At 35.7% G+C, this 27,968-nt stretch overlaps 1 protein-coding gene across 3 annotated transcripts in view; it reads right to left on the minus strand.

Moving 5' to 3' along the window:
- Positions 1-27,968, minus strand: part of LOC128241477 (uncharacterized) — a 135,851-nt gene that overhangs the window by 65,174 nt on the left and 42,709 nt on the right. The gene's annotated exons all lie outside the window — the stretch shown is intronic.

Raw genomic sequence — 27,968 nt, forward strand, 5'->3', positions numbered from 1 at the left:
TTGGTCGAAATAAGAAATGTACAAGACTTACTTTCCGTACAATGGTAATTACAGTATCAAAAGTGTGGTCTCACAGTCATATGCATACAACAATTAGCTTACTGCCTAAACTATAGGCAGCATGACATGGATAATGAACACAATATTCTTTATATACATTTATCAACTTGCAAGTAGGACCAGTTAAAATAATCAAGAGTTTTATACATTTCAGACAGCATGAACGACTGTTATGCAGCAAGTACAACATTGATCGAAAAGCTCCCCGCAAAGGGAGGTGACCAGTGCACATACTTTAGAAGAAGTGTTGTCTGCTTCGAGTCTAACTTGATGTAAGTATTGATTTAAAAATGTTTCTCGTAATATTTCTCGTATATTAGTATTGTTTTAAAGTGATGTTTGCTAATAATAGCTTAAATTATGTATGTTTGTTTCACTGACACAGCGTTAATTAGTATTTGACGAATTTGTTGATGCGAAAACACTGTTAACGAGATATCGAAAGTAGAATTCATTTACAGCAAATAGTCAAGAATAAAACTCGGAAATCGAGAGTAGACGTATTTTCGGAAAGTCCAGATCAATAAGGTCTCTTTCAACTGTTATTCTTTATTTAACACATTAAACATTTTTATTCATGGGCTTAGTTTGTTGAGCTTCCTGTTTTAATGATACATTGAAAACTACAGGGCGAACTGTTACTTATCCTACTTCTAAATACATTTTGCTCCCTCGTTTAGGGGTCTTAATACTTCTGCAGAATGCATAACATATACATTATACTGTACAAAATAGTTCTTAAATAATCATACAATGTTTCGAGCGCGTTATCCGGAGATATTGGCGTCAACAGCGTGGCACAATCTAGGAAGTGTCGTTATCAAACTGTTAAGCCCTAAATAGAATGATTTTAAGCTTTAAATAGAAGGATTACTTTTCTAGGATAAATTCTTTGCTCTTTTCGAATTAAACTTATATTAACATTGTAATCATTTTTTAGCTTTAAAACGTCAGGCGTTAGCGTTTCATATGAATGAGGCTATTGAACCTTATGAAAGAGATAATTGTAGAAACTTTACGAACTGTTTTATAAACTGAAGAGTTGAAATTACGCAAGACAGTTTTATACGACTGTGGTTTTAGAAATCCACGTAAGACAATTTCATTGAGGCTTTAAACGTTACAAACTATGGAGTTTAAGTTCTTCCAGTTCAGTTTGAACATCTAATAATATATTTTGAAAAGGTTTTTACTTTTTAAAAATAATATTTTAAACTTATAAAATAGGCAAATGTAAATAATGCCTGCAATATTAAAATGAATCGCCTCTTAAATAAAGAAAGCCTTATTCTACGCTATACCTTACTGCTAGACGGTTTTTATTTAAACTCAACTTAGTGTATTCGTCAGTCTGTGTTTTCAATACAAATGCTTGATCTATTAAATTACGGATATGATAGTATCGCTCGGGTATACTGAACATAAACTCAACAATTTGACAGGCATTCAATCTGGGTATCAAATATAAGACACCGCGTGTTACATTACTTATATTATGTTAAATCTAACAAATACATACTGCAGTTTTAGCATAATGATATAAACTTGCTATGTATTAAACATCCTCGAAAATAATTGAGCATGTCAAATGTTTAAATTAGGTAAATATTTACCTGTTCCTTCCATATTCCATATTTGCACTAGATAAACGGGTTAAGTTATGACTCAGGGGTAACCATTACCATGACCTCGCTAGAAAGAAGGTATCTAGTTTATAAATAAAATCAGGGGAGGAAACTAGAGTGTATGTCATTCAAAAGCTAAACTGATTAATCTGCCCTGTTATAAACTGATTATTTTCAACTATAGTTTTCATGTTCTAGTATGTATCAGAGGTACCGTTTTCGTGGGATGTTAGGTTATTCATTTTTCTCAATGCGTTCGTTTAACCCTAAAAAACATAATCATACCGTCTGACAATTTATTTATGACTTGCTCATTTTTCATCGCCGATAGAGTATATACTTACGACGAAATATGTTCACATATTCATATATAATAACATTTAATACAAACTAATACAGTACAGAGGCACAACACATAACAGTTGTGTGTACAATTGACGTCGCTTATAGATCACTTTCCGATTTAAAAGGCGGAGTCTGCCTCATTTACTACTAATCAGATTTCTTATATGCATATTATTAACAGGTTCTGCACTTAGACGATCGTGGGATGGCCGTTGGAAGAGACCCCGGGAAAAGGGCCATTAATCTATTTCTATAACTTTTTCTATTCAACATGTATGGCATCTTGACAAGGAATTGTTATTTTTTAATCTTGGCCTCAATATCTCAAAACTTAATAAGCTTACCAGAATTATGTTTCTAATTCAAGTAGTCACAATTCTTACCTAATCTTAATTTAAATAAATCAAAATAAGTTTATCGTGTTACTATAAATATGACCCCCTTTTAAAATCCAAACAGTATTTGAATAGATCACGAATTATACCAAACCAATACAGTGAGCTTAGCTTTATCATGTTAGAAACTTAATGTGTTTCGAGAAGTTGGGGCCTTGTACGAACGCTTCCATCTGATCCTGTATTACCATACCGATGACGTCATAAATATATACATCTCTTCATTAGCTGATTGGATTTCACACGTGCCCACATACTCTGAACGTTCATTCTACATGAATTTAAAAGCACATGTATTGTTTGTGCTTATATTAGTTTTAACATAAATGTATCTTAATCCGCCTGTAATAGTACATACTTGTATTGCCCCTACCCCTGAAATGTGTACGCGTAAGAAATGACAAACGACGTTAAAGATTATCGGTATTTGTTTATGAAATGTTATCTTCACTTATCTACTCAACATTAGTATCACCATTTACAATTCCCATATACCGCTCTATAGCAAGGACTGCCATACACAATTATATTGCATGGATTCCCATAAACAGCTCTATATCATGGATTTCAATAAAAAAAATCAATAGCATGGATTCTCATATACATTTCTATAGCATGTGTTCCCATAATTAGCTCATGTATCATGGATTTCCATAAACAACTCAATAGCATGGATTCCCATACACAACTCAATAGCATGGATTCTCATATACATCTCAATAGCATGGATTCCCATATACATCTCAATAGCATGGATTCTCATATACATCTCTATAGCATGGCTTCCCATATACATCTCAATAACATGGCTTCCCATATACATCTCAATAGCATGGCTTCTCATATACATCTCAAAAGCATGGCTTCCAATATACATCTCAATAACATGGCTTCTCATATACATCTCAATAGCATGTATTCTCATATACATCTAAATAGCATGGCTTCCCATATACATCTCAATAACATGGCTTCCCATATACATCTCAATAACATGGCTTCCCATATACATCTCAATAGCATGGCTTCCCATATACATTTCAAAAGCATGGATTCCCATATACATCTCAATAGCATGGCTTCCCATATACTTCTCATTAGCCTGGATTCTCATATACATCTCAAAAGCATGGCTTCCCATATACATCTCAATAGCATGGCTTCCCATATACATCTCAATAGCATGTATTCTCATAAACAGTTCTATAGCATAGATTCCCTTAAGCATCTCTAATGCATGGATTCTTATATACAACTCTATAGCACTGATTCCCATATTCATCTCAATAGCATATATTCTCATATACATCTTAATAGCATGGATTCTCATAAACAGCTCTAAAGCATGGATTACCATGAACATCTCTAATGCATGGATTCTTATGAACATCTCTATAGCACTGATTCCCATATACATCTCAATAACATGGATTCCCATATACATCTCAATAGCACGGATTCCCATATACATCTCAATAGCATGGATTCTCATATTAACCTCAATAACATGGATTCTCATAAACAGCTCTATAGCATGGATTCTCATGAACAGCTCTATAGCACGGATTCCCAGATACAGCTCAGTAGCACGGATTCCCATACATAAGTATATAGCATGGTTTCCCATATACAGTTATATGCACAAATTCCAATAAACAGCTCTATAGCACGGATTCCCATATACAGATCAGTAGCACGGATTCCCATACATAAGTATATAGCGTGGGTTCCAATATACAGCTATGTAGCACAAATTCCCATAAACAGCTCTATAGCCTGGATTCCCATAAAATAATTCTAAAGCATGGATTCTTATGAACAGCTCTAAATCACTGATTCCCATAAACAGCTCTATAGCACGGATTCCCATATACAGCTCCATAGCACAGACTTCCATATACAGCTCCATAGCAAGGACTCCCATATACATCTCTTTAACACGGATTACCATATACAGCTGTATAGCACGAATTCTCATATACAGCTCCATAGCACGGACTCCCATGTACAGTTCTGTAGCAATACTTCCAATATACAGCCCTATAGCATGGATTCCCATATACCTCTATAGCACGGAATCCCATAAACAGCTCTATAGCACGGACTCCCATATACAGTTCTGTAGCAATAATTCCAATATACAGCCCTATAGCATGGATTCCCATATACCTCTATAGCACAGAATCCCAGAAACAGCTGTATAGCATAGATTTCCATAAATATAAAGAATTTAAAACGTCTGGTAAAGCGATTTGATATTCATTACTCCACAAACTTCATCGTAACAATCTTTCAATATTGGTGTTTTTACAAATGATTTAAGGAAATCGCAAATGATTACTCATATAAGGATGACAAATATATTTCAAAATAAAGTCACGGTACTATATAAAGTACATAAGCAAATCAACAACCATATGATCACAGCAGTATTACCCGTACTACATGACAAATACTTCACTTCATTCCTGTTACTTGATACACTTTATAAGGTTTATAATGGTATTAACACTTTCTGATTTATTAATTTGATACCGGTTGAAAACACTCGTGTCATACACTGTCAAACTTTCAGGTAAATTTGAGCAGTCGGTTTTGAACAAACTTATGTAACATTATACCGTTCTTTCTGAGTGTATTATACACACACTATACTATAGAAATATCTCATGGCAGCATTTGTGACATTGGTACTGTCAACCCGAGAGCAGAATATCACCCGAGGTGTTCTTTTTCGAGTGTTGACAATATTTATGTCACACATGCTGCCATATAAAATCTATTTTATTATACCGACCAGAAAAATGTGCATACAAAGTTTTAAAATGTTGTATTCATTTAATTAAACAAAATTAAACATAATAAAATAATTATATTTATAACAAACCTCCACTGTTTATTTGCAGACAGTTCCTGTCGTCTGAGATTTTGTGTATGCACTGAATAGTGACGTAACTGTTGTATGTGTATAAGGAAGGCAATCATGTCATGATTTAGCTAAAATATTGAAGCAGTTATTAGTGTCAAGATTGAAAATGTTTCTGATAAACAAAATATTTTACTTTTTAGGCTAATGGGTTTATACAATTGTAGGCGAAAGTGAGGTATAATATTTCAAGATATTGTCCGTTTGTTCATACAACAATGAAAATTAAACCTGATAAAATATCTGAGGGGTTTATTTACGATCTAAATTTCTCTTGATATATTGTATTAAATTTAAACGCGTCCTGTGTGAATTTTGTATTACTAAGTTCAAATTGATACACAGTGAAGTTTATTATTGCATAAACAAATAAGATTCCTGAGAGTTAAATCCTAAGGCTTAGCTGCTTAATGGACATTACTATGCGATCTACTTGCAGCGTAGTTAAATGTAAATAATTCTCACATTGGAAACCATCTGTATACATCCGGGGTTCTTTTCGATGAAAATGGCCAAGGTGTTCCGATTGAACCGATATATACATCGGATATATATGGGCATTCCTCGGTACGAGAACATGTATAAATGTCCTTAACTAGAGGCCAAAGGAACAGGTCTCCAACCAAAGAACACATGAGGGCTATGTGTCCACAAAAAATACTCAAGGTTAGTAATTCGGGAGACAGGGTCTTTTATACTGTATTTTTGTTATACTGATTATGATATTATATTTTCCGGTGTTGTTGTGGTGAGTGTGGGATGGGTGGGTGGGGTTTGGGGATTATTATATTTCGACACTTGTGTCATCATTGGCTTGTTTGTAGCCTGATTGAAAGTGTCGATGAACGAGTTGCTCCGGGCGACCGGTACCAAGGTGAGCAGAAGCCACACTACGACCGTCACATGTAGCCATTCAAAGAATTTACAAATGGACATATTTAAACCAATTATCCATAACCGCACTATATGAAAATAAGATTTATTAGAGTGTTCATACGCATATGACTTACACATGAATGCGTATATATTGTTTGAATTTACACACAAGACCATACATGTACAGAGGAAAATGACCTAACTTACCTAGAAGTTGGTGTATGAACGCCAATATACGTTTGCAAAATCTGAGTTATTTAGTAATGGCTAATATAAAGGATATATGTTCTTCCATCATAAAATTCTACTGGGTATATTTCTACTGGGTATATTTATATACTTTCACTTCTAGAACAGGGCAGACAGAAGGGAGAAACCCGCATGGATTGTACCATGATCTGAATGTCCTCCCCAGTAGTATCTTATTTATAGAATTATTATACAATACAATTACAGTTAGCTCAACACCAGACCTTCAATAAGTTTTTCAGTTTATGGGAGTTTTCCTTTTGATATCCGTGTGTATACATTGATTTATTGTAAATATACGCAAAATATTACATACTCGTACATGAAATTATTTTGTAAATCAAACATTATTTCAGGTATGTTTCAGAGACTGATTTTCATTTAAATTTGGTACTTTCGAGTATGATTTTCAACTCTGCATGGACTTTTTTGTGGGCTATTACAAGTATTGGGCTAAAACTCAAGCCTAGAAACGTTCTTGCTTGCATACAAAAAAAGTAAACACACAAACCCTTCTAGAGCATTTTACCACCTCATTAGTCTACACAAATTGGAGAATTAAGAGTTAAAACATGATCTCACAATGTTTTCTGCTCGGTTCTTGTGTTTAATAAAGGGTGGAATATGCATAACTTTGCTGTATTTTTGTTATGCTTATTTTGTTTACACTTTTTTTTACAAACCAATGCATCTGATTTGTTAACGTAATGGTCACATAAAACAGTGTATTCATTATATTACTGCTTCACAGGTGGCGACTATCTAGGAATCGCCAGCGTTATCACATCTGTCCGTTCGACCGTTGGTATCTCGTCCTGTTTTCGTCAATTCTATATCTTTCTTATTCATGTCCTGATTTTTTTGGCAGAAGTCTGTCTCTTTTTTTTCCATATTTTGATGGTCAGCTTCAATGCCAATGTTAACCGTCATAATTAAGTATGCTTTGCTATAAAAGCCTTACTGCTGTGGTATATTAGACACCGAACATGCTTAATGATGTCTGCACATGAGCTTTTTGGGTTTTAAATTGGCATTATGTTTGCCATATTGTGGTCAATGTAGCACTGAGTAGTATTAACTAGAGTTACACATGCGTAATGTTTGTATCTGAATGTACGTTATTGTAGCCATAATAAAAATAATAGAGAAATGGACTGGCCTACGTTTAGACACATTGACGTTTCTTTATTAATGAATACGCTTGACTGTATCCACAAAAGTAATCGTCAGACCCTGGAAGGTTCGTGTAGAAACCATTTGTGGTTAGGAATACCGATTGTTATGCTGCTTTGGTGTTTGATTGACACATGATGGACTTAAATGTAGCTGCATTTGTGATTGTTTTTAACTGAGTTGGATGAAGAAGAACCTTACTGTGGTATGTTTGACACTAGATAAACTTCATTGCAGCAGAATTTAGATTTACGGGGCACTAAATTGATTTGATTTATTCTCCCAAAATTGTCTCAAGTACTAGTTTTACTAAACTATTGCCAATTGGGCACATCATATATAGAGCTTCATAGAGCTTTTTTATTGTTTGTGTGGCACAAAAGGCTTATTGGACACACAGTGGACTTAACATAAGTCTATATGTGGTGACTGTATGTCAGATATGGGTTGATGGTAGCCGTAATGATGTTGAATTAGCTCAGGCTTGACCTTTTTAGAGCCCGTCTGGGGCTTGTTTGATAATGAGTCGGCTTGTCTGTAAACACAATAAGGATGCGGAGGGCTGCTTGAGACATATTTTATCTACAAGACACAATTTAAAATTGCGTCCTAATGGGGTTTGAGGAATTCAGTGGACTTATAGAAACACGTTTTTGCTTTCTAATTACTGTTTCGACCTTGAGAAAAATAATTATTGTGTTGTTTGGTATTATAATATTAACATATTTGGTATAAAAAACACAAGATGGACTTAAAAGGTGATATTTCCGGCTGAATAAGCTTACATGAGACTCAAAAAAATAGTTTTTATATTTAGCTTGTTTTGCACTAGATGCGCTAAAGTAGGGACATTGTATTGTTGACTTGACTTTTAATATGTGAAATGATAAAATATATTTATTAGCTGTTTTGTGATTGAATTAATGCTATGACTTTTTTGAAATAAAGCGAAGATTTTATCAAAACAGCGCTGTCGATATTGATCATATTAAATTTTGCATTTTAACACTCAAATGATGTCGACCTAAATTTTGAAACGCGTAGTATTTTATGTCCGTATAAAGTACATTATGAACCAGTTATACCATCTATTTAATACGATATGTTGCATTTTAATATAACGTATGCAAATTTACACCTGTGGTATTTTATGGGCGCGTTTATATGGTAATTGATAACATTGACTCTTTTAATAAAATGCCATTAGTTTGTGTTGAAAAGAACATTAGACATAATGATGGAGATAATTTTATTCACGTAATATATAATTATCTATATTTATTACAACTCTTATTCACTAAGCGATATTATGTTGCAGTAAGTTCAGCTGAAATAAGAGTGTGATAGCCTTTTTATAATTTAATGTATTTAAAATGAATTTTAGCAATCCATGTTGACAACATATGAGTCTCAAAAAAGTACAACTAGATAAAATAACTCAAAATGAAAAAAAAAACATATTGAAAAAATAGGGTATTTTTCATACTCTTGCCTTGAAATGATCATTCAATGAACCTTGAAGTGTTCAATGTTGTATGTAAATTTTAATTGTCTTATTATAAATAAATGTATTAACATAAATTTTTCTACTTTAATATTTCGAGTATACTTAATCACTTAGGAAATGTTCTAAACGACAAAAACAAGTAAAACTATGATGTACAGCTTGGTTCTCAGAAACATTTGTTTGGAATTCGATACAAGCTGGGCAGTTAATATTTATAACTCTGTGGCTTGCATTAGATCATTATAACAGAGGTGTTAATAACCACTGACCCTGGGTAACCTGTATCCGAATGATAAGTTTGGAGGGCAAAAACTCGGGACGGTATTATGTCCCTTTAAAAAAACGTAAACACGAAATCTTAAATAGGTGTCTTTATATGGTCAATATTCAATGAGCAAAATAATACATGTTTAGGTACTTTTAGACTAAATGAAATAACAGTACAAACTATTTTATCAAAATAGTTTTAAAAAATCAATTCTACTTTATCGAAATTTAAATTGTTTGTAAATGACACATAGAGCAAACGACACGTATATCTCATGACACATAGAGCTAGCCGATACATAAAACTCCGACAAATAGGGCTCGCTCATACATAGACCTCCGACATAAAGATCTCGCCCATACATAGAGCTCCGACACAAAGAGCTCAATAAACATATAGCTCAAGACACATATAGCTATTCCATACATACTCCGACATATAGACCTCCGACACAATGAGCTCGCCCATACAAAGAGCTCCGACACATATAGCTCCGGCACATAGAGCTCCGACACATAGATGTAGACGATACATATAGCTCCGACACATAGAGCTCGCACATACATAGAGCTCCTACACATAGAGCCCGCCGACACATAGAGATCCCGACACATAGAGCTCCGGACGCTCCCGACAAATTTAGCGCCCAAAGCATAGAGCTCCCGATGCTCCCGACACATTAAGGTCCAAACGCAGAGAGCTTCCAACGTTCCAAACAGAGAGAACTCCCGACACATTAAGCGCACAGAGTAACTCCCTAGGTCAGGACGCAACACACACGACTCCCCATCCCGCCCCCGAGTAACTCTATGTATCAGGACGCAACACAATGAGTTCCCCTTGTAGTGGTATTTGTCAGAACGCAACACATTAGGCTCTCCCCGCTTCCGAGTAGTAGCTCTCTTTATTAAAATGCATTACATTGAGTCCCATCCCCGCCCCAAGTAACAATATTTATAAAGACGCAACACATAGAGCTTTCCCAGCCTCCGAGTAGCTCTTTGTGTCAGACTGCAACAAATTGTGCAACCCCCTCTCCGCCTCCAAGTTGATTTCTGTGCCAGAAAGTATCGTATTGAGCCAACCCCTTCCGAACTCCGAGTAGATTTCTGTGTCAGAAGGCAACAAAATGAGCACCATCTACCCGACTCTGATTACTTTCTGTGTAAGAAGGTATCACATTGAGCACCCCCTCCCCGCCTTCATTAATTTCTGTGTCGAAACGTATCACACATAAAGCACTCGATTCCCGGCCTCCGAGTACGTTTCTGTGTCAAGAGGTTTCACATTGAGCACCTCCAGCCCACCTCTTAGTAGGACTCTGGGTCAGATCGTAACACATTGTGACCACCTTCCAGCTTCCGTGAAGCTTTCGGTGTCAGAACGCAACACATTGAACAACTCCCACCACGCCACTGAGGAAGTTTTTGTGTCAAAACTTATCACATTAAGCACCCAACTCCCGGCCTCCGAGTAGGTTACTGTGTCAGGAGATATCACATTGAGCACCTCCAGCCCACCTCTAAGAAGCATTCTATAACAAAACGCATAACATTTGCAACACATTGAGCAACTTCCTCCATGACTCCGTGAAGATTTCTGAGTCAGAATGGAACACATTAAAATTCCCAATCCCCGCCTCGAAGAGGTTTTCTGCGTCAGGAGGTATCACATTGAGCAGCCCCAGCCCGCATCTAAGTAGCACTCTCCCCTCCCCGTCTACGAGGAGAAAACGTATCTAATTAACCACCCTTCTCTCCGCCTCCGAGTAGGTTTCTGTTAGCAGGTATCACATTGAGCACCTCCAGCCAACCTCTTCGAAGCTCTCTGTGTCACAGTGTGACCCCCTCCCCGCCTTCGAGGTGATTTCTGTGTTGTATCGTATTGAGCACCCCCTCCCTGCCTCCGAGAGGCTTTCTTAGTCATGACGAAAACATTGTATCTCCTTCCATGTTTTCGATTTGCTTTATGTATCAGGACGAAACACATTGTGTCTCCATCCACGCCTCCGATAAATTTTCTGTGTCAGGACGTATCACACCGTGCCCCCTCCCCGTTTCCGAGTATCTTTTTGTGTGAGGACGCAACATATTGTAAACCCCCTCCTCCCCGCACCCGATTAGTTTTTTTGTGTTAGGACGCATCACATTGTACCTCCCTTCCCGCTTCAGTATAGCTTTCTGTGTGAGGACGAAACATATTGTGCACCTCCCTCCCTTTCCGCCACCGAGTAGCTTACTGTGTCAGAACGCAACCCCCTCACCATCTCCGAATATCTATTTGTGTCAGGACACAACACATTATGCAACACCCCCCTCTCTCTCTCTGAGTAGCTCTCTGAGTCAGAAAGCAACAAATTTGGCCTCCTTCCCCGCATCCGAAAAGCTTTCGTTCTTAGAACGCAACACATTTAGCTCCCCCCTCCACTCCGAGTAGCATTTATGTCAGAACGCAACACAAAGAGCACCCCTCCCCTCCCGCATCCGAATAGCTTTTTGTCAGAATGCACCACATTGAGCAGCATCCCCTATCTCTGCCTCAGAGTGTTTGTTTTTTGTCAGAACGCAACAAATTTAGCACCCCTCCCCGCCTCCTAGTAGATTTTTGTCAGAACGCAACACATTTAGCACTCTCCACCAGGCCTCCGATAATGTATATGTCAGAACGAAACACAGTGAGCACCCTCCCCTCCCCCCGCTTCGGAGTAGATTTATGTGTCAAAACCTTTCATATTGACTGACCTAAACCTCACTTCAGAGAAGGTTCCTGTTTAAGTATTTCTAATATTGAGCTGACCCAGCCAAGTAGCTCTCTGTGTCAGAACGCGACACATTTAGCCTCACCTGCATCCGTGTATATTTCGATTTCAGATCGCAATAGAAATGTGCTCCTCTCCCCGCTTTCGGGTAGACTTCGGTACAAATCGAAACACATTGAGCATTACCGTACCCCGAGTAGGTTACGGTGTCAGAACGCAAACAATTGAGCACTCCACCTCTTTCTGCCTCCGAGTAATTTTCCGTGCCAGTACGCAACACATTCAGCATCACCACATAACCGGATGCGAGTAGCTCTATGTATTGTATTAAAACGTATAATATTGATTACCCCCAAACTGATTTTTTTAATAGTTCACTGTTTGAAATGGTGAAAATATTAAGATATATTTCACTGATAAATCTCTATTAACCAGCGGAAGGGAAATAATAAAACAGTTAAAATGATTGCCATTCCCTATAGAAAACATAACGAATTAAAGGAAAATATAAATAATGTCTGCAATTATATTACATAATTAAAAATTAACTCTGAAAATTTGATATTGAACATTGAAAGACGAATTATTTTCAAATCAAGACCATTTAACTGTAAATTACGTCACTGTGTGCGCCCGAGTCTATTAACAAGCAGATCTTGACGTAAGTGTAGTCTTTTATATGCAACATAAATACCAGTGTCAGGAAGACTCCCTTCTCTGTAGATTGTCGTGCTTTGTGCCTTACTTACTACGAAAAAGAATTCAAGGATGGATCCGACCTCTTAATACTTAAAGAAGGGCCCAAAATTATTATAAATGAAGCTCCATTACGACCTTTTAAACTCAAATAACAAATAAGCTCAATTTGAAAATTAACTAACGTGTTTCCCATTTTATTTTTTTATTTGTATTCTCTACTAAATTGTATGTTTTAAATAACATGCATTCAATTGTTCTGATCTAGTTTTAAGAACGAACAAAATGAATATCATCTTTATGTCAAAGCCTGGTTATAGTTCGACTGGAAATCGCGTGTGTCACATACCAACCTTTTTAAAGTACATGTCTGCTATGGCACACTGTGTTACTACTATTTACCCTCCTGAGGACTTTTACAGGTGCAAGCGGATTCAACCACGTATGTCACATACCATCCCTTTAAAATCCATGTCTGCCAAGGCACAGTGTATTAATATTATTTACCCTACTTCGGACTCTTTAGAGAGCAAGCTGATTCAACAACGTATGTGACATACCAACCTATTATTTACCCAACTGCGGACTTTTGAAAGAGCAAGCAGATTCAACAACGTATGTGACATACCAACCTATTATTTACCCTACTGCAGACTCTTGAAAGAGCAAGCAGATTCAACAACGTATGTCACATACCAACCTATTATTTACCCTACTGCAGACTCTTGAAAGAGCAAGCAGATTCAACAACGTATGTCACATACCAACCTATTATTTACCCTACTGCAGACTCTTGAAAGAGCAAGCAGATTCAACAACGTATGTCACATACCAACCTATTATTTACCCTACTGCAGACTCTTGAAAGAGCAAGCAGATTCAACAACGTATGCCACATATCAACCTATTATTTACCCTACTCTTGAAAGAGCAAGCAGATTCAACAAAGTATGTCACATACCGACCTTTTATTTACCCTACTGCGGACTCTTGAAAGAGCAAGCAGATTCAACAACGTATGTCACATACCAACCTATTATTTACCCTACTGCGGACTCTTGAAAGAGCAAGCAGATTCAACAACGTATGTCACATACCAACCTATTATTTACCCTACTGCGGACTCTTGAAAGAGCAGGCGGATTTGATAATCACTAATGCCTTGAGTCTTAGTTTGAGTCTCGAAGTAAAAAACAGTGATTCATCAATTTAATAAAAAGACAATTATATCAGACACTCCTATCGACAAACAAAAACATATAAAAATCAAAAACTTGTCATATAAAACATATACAGGAATTTTTAGCCATAAAGCATCAATTTTCGAATGTTACTATAAAAAACTGCGATCAGATCTTTTGTCAGCAGTCAAAGGCTTGCAGACATTCACGCAATAATTGAATTATTTCAAGACATTTAGAAAAGTCAAATTGTGCAGTTATGAGTCTGGTTCCGGCGGATTATTGCTTTATCTTTATGTTTACACGTTCACATTGATTTTTTTTTTACTTTTGTATCGTGAGTTTGTTTGCAAGTTAACACATGTGCTTAATTCCATTCCTCAATACTGCAGCTTTTAGCCTTTAAACTATTACAACTTGATATCGTTAGTGTTATAAATTGGCTTAAAACGCATATTTGTGTGGGTATTCAACTGCTAAAATTAAGATAAATATAGAAAAAATAATAACCCAGTACCAGGATGTCGCAGTTGAATGAAAATATAAATTTAACAGCACACTCAACTTCCCTTCATTATAAAACAAACCAAGGTTGTCAACAAGGGCTTTTTTGTTTGATATATAAAGTTATGGTCAGATTTTTTTCAATGATTCAAATCAGGAAAATCATCATCATCATCATCATCATCATCATCATCATCATCATCATCATCATCATCATCATCATCATCATCATCATCATCATCATCATCATCATCATAAACATCATCATCATCATCATCATCATCATCATCATCATCATCATCATCATCATCATCATCATCATCATCATCATCATCATCATCATCATCATAATCATCATCATCATCATCATCATCATCATCATCATCATCATCATCATCATCATCATCATCATCATCATCATCATCATCATCATTAGCATCATCATTAGCATCATCATCATTAGCATCAGCATCGTCGTCATCGTCGTCCGTCGTCGTCGTCATCATCATCATCATCATCAGCAGCAGCAGCAGCACCAGCAACAATTCAACATCATTAACATTATCATCGCCACAACCACAACATCAACAACTACCACCATCCCCTTTCCCCTTTAAGCCTCATTAATTATGGGTGTAACGGGCCACAAATGGTTAAACTGCATATAACCTGTACATTTCAAATAAACTAAATGGCATGAGTTTATACTTGGCATCCAAACTTTCTTATGAACGGGTTACCTAAACAGCTTGAAAATCGTATCATATCATCTCATCTCTGAATGCTTTGCAAATGATATATGATGTTATTTTGTTTATACCACTACATTCAAAATCATGCAAACGACAGAGCTATTGTCGCATGTTCAGGCATTGTATTTCACTATTAAACAGTTTACATAACAATACGTATGATGATTAACAGAGTGAAAACTCCACTTAAAGTTTTGGTACCTATGCACTGACCTTTCAATGTATGAGATATGTCTGCATTTGAAGTTAAAAATTAATACCTCAAATACTATCTAAGTTATACTCAAGACAAACGATATGAATTGTTATAAAAGGATACAACTTGATATTACTGCAATACTACTATATACATGAGGTGTACATGTATATGAGGTTTAAAGTCAATTCCGCAAATACTTTGCAAGTCATGTTCCAGACAAAACACACAGACACACACACACACACAAACGCACACGCACGCGCACGCGCGCGCACACACACACACACACACACACACACGCACACACACGCACGCACACGCGCACACCACATACACATTCAAAATAAAGTCAAAGCTCTTTAAGCATTGAGGCGAATGAATGCTGACAGAAGATTAATTTTAAGTCGTGTTGCCTAGTTGTTGTCGTGCTGTCGAGAGCTTTGCATTCTCTCCAGTCTCGAATAGATATCATTCAATATTACCGTAAACTTCCTTTCCAGCCGAGCTTCCATTCTTTTCAGTTTCGTGTCAGAGAATGTATACATGTTCTGCACGTTGATCTTTTCTAAAACATGTTTTATCGGTGTAACAATTGCCAATGACTAGTTGCTAGCACAACCACCATGGACCATTCCAATACACGCTAGCGATTTATCCGGTTGTTTATGAAACACTAAAGAGCCCGAATCTCCCATTTGAACAAATGGTGCAGAATCCATGCTTGTAACTTTAATCAGTTTGTGCAGTTGTATGGGATATCTCCCCTCTCGATTATCAATGCATGCTATTTCACGAGCAGAGACGCTTCCACGTTGAAGAAAAGCACTTGTTGAATCGGTTGTACTGCCAAACTTCCATACTTCAACGTCACTGTCTGTTGCAAGTTTTGTGAAGTCTTCTATCACTCCAGATTCGTATACCTTACTAACTTCTCTTTGTGATCCTACATTTGCAAAGCAAAAATATTAGTTTCAACATTTTCTATTAAAAAAACGTATGGTCGGATAAGTAAAAGCTATTATAAAATTTCCATTGAATAAAAGAAAAAAAACAACAACACACTAATGACATGCATTGTGTTGCAAAGCATGTTTTGAACGAACTTAAGTAATACATATTGGTACCTTTAGTGGAAGGTCTTGCAAAGTTGTATTGAAACAAAGTAAAAGACTGTTATTGTTTGAACCCAGAGTATATGATATTTTAAATACATAACAAAGTGTTTTTATTGTTGAAATTATTTACATATATAACTTGTATAAAATTACCATTTTGTGGAAACAACTTAATATATATCCGGAGAGAAAACATAATTTATTGTTTTATGTATTACTAAGCAATGATAAGTTAAAGTCTTAATGTTAAAGCGAATTTGTTCAAGTGCTATCTTGTTTCTAACTTGTAAAGCAAACAACATGGAAAGGCAACCAAAGTATTTCTTCATTGTTTGTAATGAAATATTGTACAATGAAAACCATCAGTTAGTTTCGCCATGTGATTTCAACGTATAAGAATTATTGTTTTGATCGGGCAAGTATAACTCTAAAACATAGGTAAGTCCGGTACATATCATTACGGGGACATAGGCCCTATTTCGCTCACCAAATTATAAAGTAAAGAAAACAACTTTTACAACAAAATACTTAAAAGCATTTGAATAAGATATGAAAATGACAACTATTCAAACTTTGTGAAAAGTCGATGAATTGGGGTCGACGCTATGCTTTGTAGAGGGTTAACAGTACTGTTCCAATAATTAGAAAAACACGACCGTTCCCATTGTATTTGTACTGAACTAATATGACAAATATTATTACTAGGTTTGGTGAAAATCGGTCATTCGAATGTCTAAAATAACCCAAACAATAATAATACTTAATCTTGTGACAAACGTTTGACCCAATATGATCCATAATTAGACCTGCAATTATAAATTTAATCAGTAATATCCCTTGCTTTTACATTATGCATTGTGTAGAAACGTGGCAAATACTTCATTTGGAATAAAAGCATTGTTACCGGTTTAAAATTTTTAAAAGTAAAATTGCAAATACATATATTCGCATAAAACGTTACTAATTTCTAAATTAGTACAACATTTATATGTTAGTTCAGACATATTCAAATAAAGTTTGAGTTCTTTAGTTGGTGAGCATGGAAACTTGTTATTCAGTTTTCTTGTTGAACTTAAGGCGACCGACCTTGTTTCTGTAGTTTTTTATATAGGTATTGACATGAGGAGCATTAAAAAATATTTTATTGTTTTGGAAATCCGGCAATTGTATTGTGCATATTTTTGCAAAAAGATTTACATTACAATCAGACAAAATCGTATTGTTCAGTAGTATAATTCAATTTTAATTTTAATAAGATTGATGTAGATTGATGTATCTGATCGGATTGCATGAAATGAATTAGCAGCATATACAATGAATATACAATGAATGAAGCTAATAGTGTACCACCATAAAACTAATTTAAGGTGCATAGTATCTATAATACTATTGGCCGTGGATAGATTTTTTAAACGAACTGACTGACAAAGTTGAAGTTTAAAATATTCTTAAATAAATGAAACTGAAAAAACGTTCGGACATATAGAGTGAGTGTAGACCTCTTCCTTGTGAATCGAATCCAATAACAAACAAACCTATCAAGAATTATATCAACTGCTATTGAACTGTTTGCTCAAATGTACTTTGTACGTCATTAACCCTGAATAGTGCTATGACACAAAAACATGTTAATGAAATACGATTTCAATTGATTTACAATCAATTGCATACACTAACTATTATGGATGAAATGACGTTTCAAATGGCCTTACAAAATGTGAATGATGCTTTTTACTAAACAGCCTTCAAGACAACCTGCAGAAAGAACCGGATTTGTACTTTATATGTATAACGCAAAAGTTTTAGAATTTGAGGACATTTGACAAAGTAGAACTCGTTTATATGCTTTAAGATCCGAAAAATACGCAGTCGATGGGTCGCAACGGCCAAAAGTATCCGGAACGAATTAAAGTGTAATATATTCTAAACGAAAATAACGCATTTCGAAATAAAATACAAAGGATTAACATAACACAAATAATTATGAATGTATGAACAATCAATGGAATAGTATGAATAAATCGATTTTGTATAATGATTCATTAACATTAGAATCACATCAGTATTTGATAGATAACACTAAAAAAACGAATATATAGGTATGCATTTTTATAACCTCAGTTCTGCACTCCTATTTCTGAGTGTCGTGTTTTAAATGACAGATGAACATACTTTTTGTAAATAAAATTCCCAAAATAATTAAAATCATAGTTCTTTTTCAAAATTGAATATTTAAGGAATGAATTGCGGTGTTGATGTCATAATCAGGATCATGAACGCAATTGTGCTGGTCAAAGTGTGTGTAGTCCGAAGGATTTTATACCCTCCTCCATTCATTACATAGACTCCACACACTTTGACCAGCCCTTTTTACTTATATTTACACCAATTATTTCATTCAATAATTGTTAAAAAATAATTCATTTTATTTAAGAAATCCTTTCAGCAATCCTTTCTTACCCATTATGTTAATAGAACGACCCGACTTTAACCGGAAACATTTTTTTTCAAATGACGTCACAATAACACGGAAAAAGATCAACCAATTGAGATCACTTTTAAATGTAATATTGAAACACTTATGGCAACAATACATTTAAAATATAATAAATTAACACTTTCTAAAATGTTGATTTATATTTACGGGACATGCTGACACAATACAAACAATAACAAGATCAATAGTTTTCATGTATATTGTTACGAGATGAATTTCGATCCGAACATATCCGAAGATGTTGCGTTTATCGATTGATAAACGCAATTTCCGAAAGGCAGTTCATTTAAGGAATGGAAGTTAAGGTGTTAATACTTTCTTATATTAACCGTTTTTGGGTGTTTTATCAACATAAAGGATATGTAGTATTTTGGGTGTTAACGTAAGGAAAACGTGTATGAGTAAACACATAGCATGAGCATGTTGAAGAAAATATATCGTTACGCAATGGTCTTGCATTATATCAACTGTGTAATTTTAATACAAAAAACGTAATCAGAATAAATTATTCATTGACAGTCTTAAAGAATTGCAAGCTGTTTATTTAACGAATAGCTATCATTGTACTATAAGAATCGATCTACATCTTATTTAAGTAGAGCAGGAATAACTTAAAGAACATCCGATGTGAACTACCGATACTTTGGGTAAGAATGTCATAAACTGTGGGTATGAAAATCGCGGGCTTGCAGGATGCCATTTTACGGAACCGAGGGTTAGAAAGTAGGCATGTTGGATAAGTAGAGCAAGTAAAAGCATAATTTTATAACCTATTTTATAACACTTTTCTTTTTATAAAATTCTCATTTCGGTAAAGTGTTCTGTACAAACTTCCCTAAAAAACATTAATTTGCAGTGATAAATGTTCGCTTAATGTTATAGTTTGGAGTTATTATCATCAAAATATTTTTAATTAGCAATGCCAAACCAAAATTGCAAATTGAATTATGAGAAGTTGTCACGTTAATCAGCAAACCACAAGTAGGATACCAGTATAAATTAAACCTCCATCCGGAAGACTTTGGTTTAAACAGTATTTATTTTGTTATAACAAATAAAAATTTACAACATACACATATAATATATAGAATTGAGGAGAAAGCCATAGGCCTGTATGACACCTCTTTTTAGGAAGACTTTCATGTATATGTTTCTAATAACTACACTTAACGAATTATTTTAAGAAGAACAAAAATTCACATGACGTTTAATTATACTACCCTTCGTGTTCGAGTTGTTACATATTTCGCCTACTTACAAGTTTACCACGGATCAAACCCCGTATGGAGATGTTCTGATGTTGCCGGTTGTTGATTCGATTATTGGATATTACTTTGAGTTGTGCCCCCAGGTCCCCCCTCTTACATAAAAGCCTGGACCCGCCAATGTTCTTAAAATATACCTTCGGTATCCTTTAGGTAAAACTTGGCTTTTGTTGTTGTTTTTAAACCTGAGCCTTCAAAGCAGGGCAAGCATGTTTGATATGTTTGTGGTGATGGACGTCTTCTACGTCGGTAGATATAAGGATTCTTTAATATTCAATCTTAATTTCAATCAAAACACAGCTGTACGCTAACTTGAATTAGTTCAGTTCCTGCGCAGAAACCAGAAATCCCACTTTCTAAAGATGCATAAAGAACGTTCCCCAGCTGAGGCTCAAACCAACAATATGCCTATCACATGGACATTCAGTACTAGTGAATTTGACTAAGGAAGCTGATTCGAGAGGGTTTAAAATAAGTTGTTAGCTTTCTGCATAATAGAGATTTACAAAATGATATTAACTAACCAACCTGCATTATATCCAGAAGCATATAACTTCCTTCTAGTTTCAGTTTTGTTTTATTTTATACACTCATATTGCATCCCTTTAAATACATTTATCCTTTTCTTCTCCTTTTTTAACCTATCGTCAATACTAATTACAATAAAAACACAAATACAACAATTTGATAATACTTTACCTAGACTAATGCTTCTGCATCGATCTTATTAAATTTAAAACTACTATCACTAAACTCCCAACGTTAGCACAAGTCTAATATATTTAAGTTTGAATTTAATACGTTAACTTAATCTTTTTTATTAAATGAATAGAGAGGATTTCGAAATCGTTTTAACCCTTTAATCTCTGAAGACAGGGGTAAACCAATTTGCATTATATTCAGAAGTAAATTACTTCCTTGTTTGAGTCAGATCTTTTTGACAGAATGATACGCTTAAAACACATATTTGATATCATTTAAACACATATGTATCCAAACATTGCACAAACTATAAAATATTATCTTTTTAAAACCTATTGACAATCATTTTTACGGTTTAACACATCAATATAAACAATTGAGGTCAATTGCTAAGGGAGCAGTCAACAGTTTTGGTAAAAGAAAATAATCAGTATATACTTGACGTTATAGAAATGCTTTTGATATGATACAAAGGCTTTAGATAGTAAACTGCATTTGTATTGTTAGGGAGTTCAATGTAAATAGTACTCAATTTTAAATAATCACGAGTTTAAAACTTGTTAAACAGCACTAACGCCGATTATATGCTATTGCAATATTGATCGAACAGCTACCCGCAAAGGGAAGTTACAATTGCTGATATGTAAATAAATTGTTGCCTACTTCTAGTTTATTTTGCTGTAAATGTTGACTTGTTTTTCGTAATACTTTTAGTGTTTGATAGTACGGTATTGCTAGTTATAGTTTGTACTATACATGTTTTTTTGTGTAACACAAATTTGGTGAATTGTTCACGATTTTGTTACGGGTATATCGAACGTGTTGTATTTTCTGAAAGTCCCCACTATACATTTCTAGTCTAGTTTGTTTAACATATTGGCCCATGGATGTAGTTTATTGAGCTTCTTTTAATAATAGTACAATGAAAACTGCAGGAGAATTGTTACTTCTTTTTACTTCTTAAAACAATATATGTTCCCTCAGTTCGGGCACTTCATTTTTCTGCAGAACATTAAACATACATTATACTGTACATAGAGGATCTTGAATAAATAATATAAAGCGCTTAATCTGGAGATATTGGCGTCTACAACATAGCACGCACCATCAAGTGTCGGCATCAAACCAATGAACTTTAAAAAGAAGAATGATTTTTCTAGGATATATTAATTTCTTGAATTGAATCATTTTACAATCCCCACTGTCTTACATAATTGTTAAACTTTACAAAAATATGTGTTCACTTATACAATATAGATAATTAAAGCATGACGTCATAAACGATAATCGATATACGCTTTCGATGAGATTCGACAATCTACAATCCGTTCGCAGAACTAAAGCATTAGAATGTTACCAAGGTCATGTTCATAGAATTGAGGGTTTAAGAACCACACGCAAGGAAGTTATAAAACGTAGGTTAAGAACAACACGTAATCGCGTTTGAAAGCATGGGAGCTTTAAATGTTAAGCAATGCTGTTTCCTTCTACTTATATTTTAGAAAGTAAGGAGGAAAAGTTCAATTGGTGTTTGGTTTAGTAAGTAACGTGATAATTGTAATAAATATTATTACTGATATTTTGAAACGTTACGTTTAAAGTTTTAAAGAACAGGTTCTTTATAATCTAATGCAGTAATATGGCTTTATTCCGCACGATAAAAAATCACAGAAATGAGTCTTCATAATGTAAAGCAGGAAAGTAAGTTACGGATAAACACTTTTAGAACTGAGACTTTAAAACCTCATGCGCGACCATTGTATATGCGTGAGGCTTACGAATGTTACAAAAGAGATGTTTGTATAAACTTTGCGAATTATTTAATAAAACTGAGGTTTGATTAATAACGCAAGACAGATTCATATAACTGAGGTTGTTTTAATACAATGCCTAAGACAATTTATGTGGAGTGAGGCTTTAGAACATAACAAACAACATTAAACTATTGCGTTTAAGATGATCGAGTGCAATTTGAACATCTAATAATATATTTTGAGAAGGAACATCCTTTTTACCTTTTACAAATGATATTTTAAAACCATTTAGATAGGCCAATGTAATCAATGCCTGCATTGTAATAATTAATCGCCTCATAAATGAAGAAAGCCTCATTAATACGCTCCCAACTGCTAGACGGTTATGATAAAACTATACCAAGTGTATTCGCCAAATGCTTGATCTATTAAATTACGATCAGGACAGTATTACTCGGGTATACTGTAAATAAACTTAACAATTTGAAAAGCAGCTAATCAAGGTGAAAGGTTTGTACATTGCATTTAAGTAATTGCAGATTTTTACGATGGAGATTAAAGATTAATAGGAAAAATCAGCTTTTACGTTAATGTATGAACTTTATTATTATTTTCTTTCATTTTTTTATAATTTGTAGATGTAAATGTAGTGTTAATGTAGTACAGATTTTACCATAATCATTTTTGTTTTGGCAAATGCGTACGAATAACCCAGTTTAGTGATCAAAAGTATATTGTGTCTATTGGCCAAGCCTTTGTTCGAATATACCTTTCACCTGATCAAAATCAATAACAATTGACTGACCTGACGATTAACCAAATAGAATGTAAGGCAGATGGAATTACTGTCATTAAATTGGACAACCTATAATTTCAAACCGTAAGTGTCATTGTAAGAGGGGAGTGTCTATTTGAAAATTATTAAACACATTTATTTTAATTTATGTATTGATATCAATAACGATGATACTAACCTACGTAATTTTTTGGTGATTTTAAGTATTTTCATGAGAACCTTTGATTCAGATTTAATCATGTATACAATATCCTTAAAAAGCATATACAAAATCCAATGTTTAAATAAGGAAGTCTTGAAGTGATCGCTTTGATCGATACTTCATCCAATGTATGCACGTAACACTCTCGCTTGGATCGAACCTTCATTCAATGCATGCAAGTAACATTCGCAGTTGTATTGATACTTCATCCGATGTATACACGTAACACTCTCGCTTTGATTGAACCTTCAACCAATGCATGCAATGCTCGCGGTTGTATCGAGACTTCATTCAATGAGTGCATGTAACACTCGCGTTTGTATCGAGACTTCATCAAATGTATGCAAGTAACACTCGCGGTTAGAACGAGACTTCATTAAATGTATGCAAGTAACACTCGCGGTTAGATTGAGACTTCATTCAATGTATGCACGTAACACTCGCGGTTAGATCGATACTTCATTCAATGTATGCACGTAACACTCGCGGTTAGATCGAGACTTCATCCAATGTATGCACGTAACACTCGCGGTTAGATCGAGACTTCATCCAATGTATGCACGTAACAATCGCTGTTGTATCGATACTTTAACTAATGTATGCACGTAACACTCGCGGTTAGATTGAGACTTCATTCAAAGTATGCACAAAACTCTAGCGGTTGTATCGACACTTCATTCAATGTATGCAAGTAAAACTCGTGGTTGTATCGAGACTTCATTCAATGTATGCACGCAACATTCGCGGTTAGATAGAGACTTTATTCAATGTATGCAAGTAACACTCGCGGTTGTATCGAGACTTCATCAAATGTATGCACGTAGCTCTCGCGGTTAAAAGGATTCTTCATTTAATGTATGCAAGTAACACTCGCGGTGAGATCGAGACTTCATTCAATGTTGCAAGTAACTCTCGCGGTTAGATTGAGACTTCATTCAATGTATGCACGCAACACTCGCGGTTAGATCGAGACTTTATTCAATGTATGCAAGTAACACTCGCGGTTGTATCGAGACTTCATTCAATGTATGTAAGTAACACTCGCGGTTGAATCGAAACTCCATTCAATGTATGCAAGTAACACTCGCGGTTGTATCGAGACTTCATCCAATGTATGCACGTAACTCTCGCGGTTAGATGGAAACTTCATTTAAGGTATGCAAGTAACACTCGCGGTGAGATCGAGACTTCATTCAATGTATGCACGTAACTCTCGCGGTTAGAAGGATTCTTCATTTAAGGTATGCAAGTAACACTCGCGGTGAGATCGAGACTTCATTCAATGTTGCAAGTAAAACTCGCGATTGTATCGAGACTTCATTCAATGTATGCAAGTAACACTCGCGGTTTTATCGAGACTTCATCAAATTTATGCACGTAACTCTCGCGGTAAGAAGGATTCTTCATTTAATGTATGCAAGTAACACTCGCGGTGAGATCGAGACTTCATTCAATGTTGCAAGTAACTCTCGCGGTTAGATTAAGACTTCATTCAATATATTCAAGCAACACTCGCGGTTATATTGAGACTTCATTCAATGTATGCACATAACTCTCGCGGTTTTATCGAGACTTCATCCAATGTATGCAAGTAACACTCGTGGTTGTATCGAGACTTCATTCAATGTATGCAAGTAACACTCGCGGTTAGATTGATACTTCATTCAATGGATGCAAGTAACTCTCGCGGTTATATTGAGACTTCATTCAATGTATGCAAGTAACACTCGCGGTTGTATCGGTACTTCTTCCAATGTATGCACGTAACTCTCGCGGTTATATTGAGACTTCATTCAATGTATGCAAGTAACTCTCGCGGTTATATCGAGACTTCATCCAATGTATGCAAGTAACACTCGCGGTTGTATCGAGACTTCATTCAATGTATGCACGCAACATTCGCGGTTAGATAGAGACTTTATTCAATGTATGCAAGTAACACTCGCGGTTGTATCGAGACTTCATCAAATGTATGCACGTAGCTCTCGCGGTTAAAAGGATTCTTCATTTAATGTATGCAAGTAACACTCGCGGTGAGATCGAGACTTCATTCAATGTTGCAAGTAACTCTCGCGGTTAGATTGAGACTTCATTCAATGTATGCACGCAACACTCGCGGTTAGATCGAGACTTTATTCAATGTATGCAAGTAACACTCGCGGTTGTATCGAGACTTCATTCAATGTATGTAAGTAACACTCGCGGTTGAATCGAAACTCCATTCAATGTATGCAAGTAACACTCGCGGTAAGATCGAGACTTCATCCAATGTATGCACGTAACTCTCGCAGTTAGATGGAAACTTCATTTAAGGTATGCAAGTAACACTCGCGGTGAGATCGAGACTTCATTCAATGTATGCACGTAACTCTCGCGGTTAGAAGGATTATTCATTTAAGGTATGCAAGTAACACTCGCGGTGAGATCGAGACTTCATTCAATGTTGCAAGTAACTCTCGCGGTTAGATTGAGACTTCATTCAATGTATGCACGCAACACTCGCGGTTAGATCGAGACTTCATTCAATGTATGCAAATAACACTTGCGGTTGTATCGAGACTTCATCCAATGTATGCACGTAACTCTCGCGGTTAGATGGAAACTTCATTTAAGGTATGCAAGTAACACTCGCGGTGAGATCGAGACTTCATCCAATGTATGCACGTAACTCTCGCGGTTAGATGGAAACTTCATTTAAGGTATGCACGTAACACTCACGGTTGTATCGAGACTTCATCCAATGCATGCACGTTACTATCGCGGTCATATTGAGACTTCATTCAATGTATGCACGCAACACTCGCGGTTAGATCGAGACTTTATTCAATTTTGCAAGTAACACTCGCGGTTGTATCGAGACTTCATTCAATGTATGCAAGTAACACTCGCGGTTGTATCGGTACTTCTTCCAATGTATGCACGTAACTATCGCGGTTATATTGAGACTTCATTCAATGTATGCACATAACTCTCGCGGTTTTATCGAGACTTCATCCAATGTATGCAAGTAACACTCGTGGTTGTATCTAGACTTCATTCAATGTATGCACGCAACATTCGCGGTTAGATAGAGACTTTATTCAATGTATGCAAGTAACACTCGCGGTTGTATCGAGACTTCATCAAATGTATGCACGTAGCTCTCGCGGTTAGAAGGATTCTTCATTTAATATATGCAAGTAACACTCGCGGTGAGATCGAGACTTCATTCAATGTTGCAAGTAACTCTCGCGGTTAGATTGAGACTTCATTCAATATATGCAAGCAACACTCGCGGTTATATTGAGACTTCATTCAATGTATGCACATAACTCTCGCGGTTTTATCGAGACTTCATCCAATGTATGCAAGTAACACTCGTGGTTGTATCGAGACTTCATTCAATGTATGCACGCAACATTCGCGGTTAGATAGAGACTTTATTCAATGTATGCAAGTAACACTCGCGGTTGTATCGAGACTTCATCAAATGTATGCACGTAGCTCTCGCGGTTAGAAGGATTCTTCATCTAATGTATGCAAGTAACACTCGCGGTGAGATCGAGACTTCATTCAATGTTGCAAGTAACTCTCGCGGTTAGATCGAGACTTCATTCAATGTATGCACGCAACACTCGCGGTTAGATCGAGACTTTATTCAATGTATGCAAGTAACACTCGCGGTTATATTGAGACTTCATTCAATGTATGTAAGTAACACTCGCGGTTGAATCGAAACTCCATTCAATGTATGCAAGTAACACTCGCGGTTGTATCGAGACTTCATCCAATGTATGCACGTAACTCTCGCAGTTAGATGGAAACTTCATTTAAGGTATGCAAGTAACACTCGCGGTGAGATCGAGACTTCATTCAATGTATGCACGTAACTCTCGCGGTTAGAAGGATTCTTCATTTAAGGTATGCAAGTAACACTCGCGGTGAGATCGAGACTTCATTCAATGTTGCAAGTAACTCTCGCGGTTGTATCGAGACTTCATTCAATGTATGCACGTAACTCTCGCGGTTAGATTGAGACTTCATTCAATGTATGCACGCAACACTCGCGGTTAGATCGAGACTTCATTCAATGTATGCAAATAACACTTGCGGTTGTATCGAGACTTCATCCAAGGTATGCACG

This window comes from Mya arenaria, chromosome 7, assembly GCF_026914265.1.
Source record: "Mya arenaria isolate MELC-2E11 chromosome 7, ASM2691426v1".
Classification (NCBI taxonomy): domain Eukaryota; kingdom Metazoa; phylum Mollusca; class Bivalvia; order Myida; family Myidae; genus Mya; species Mya arenaria.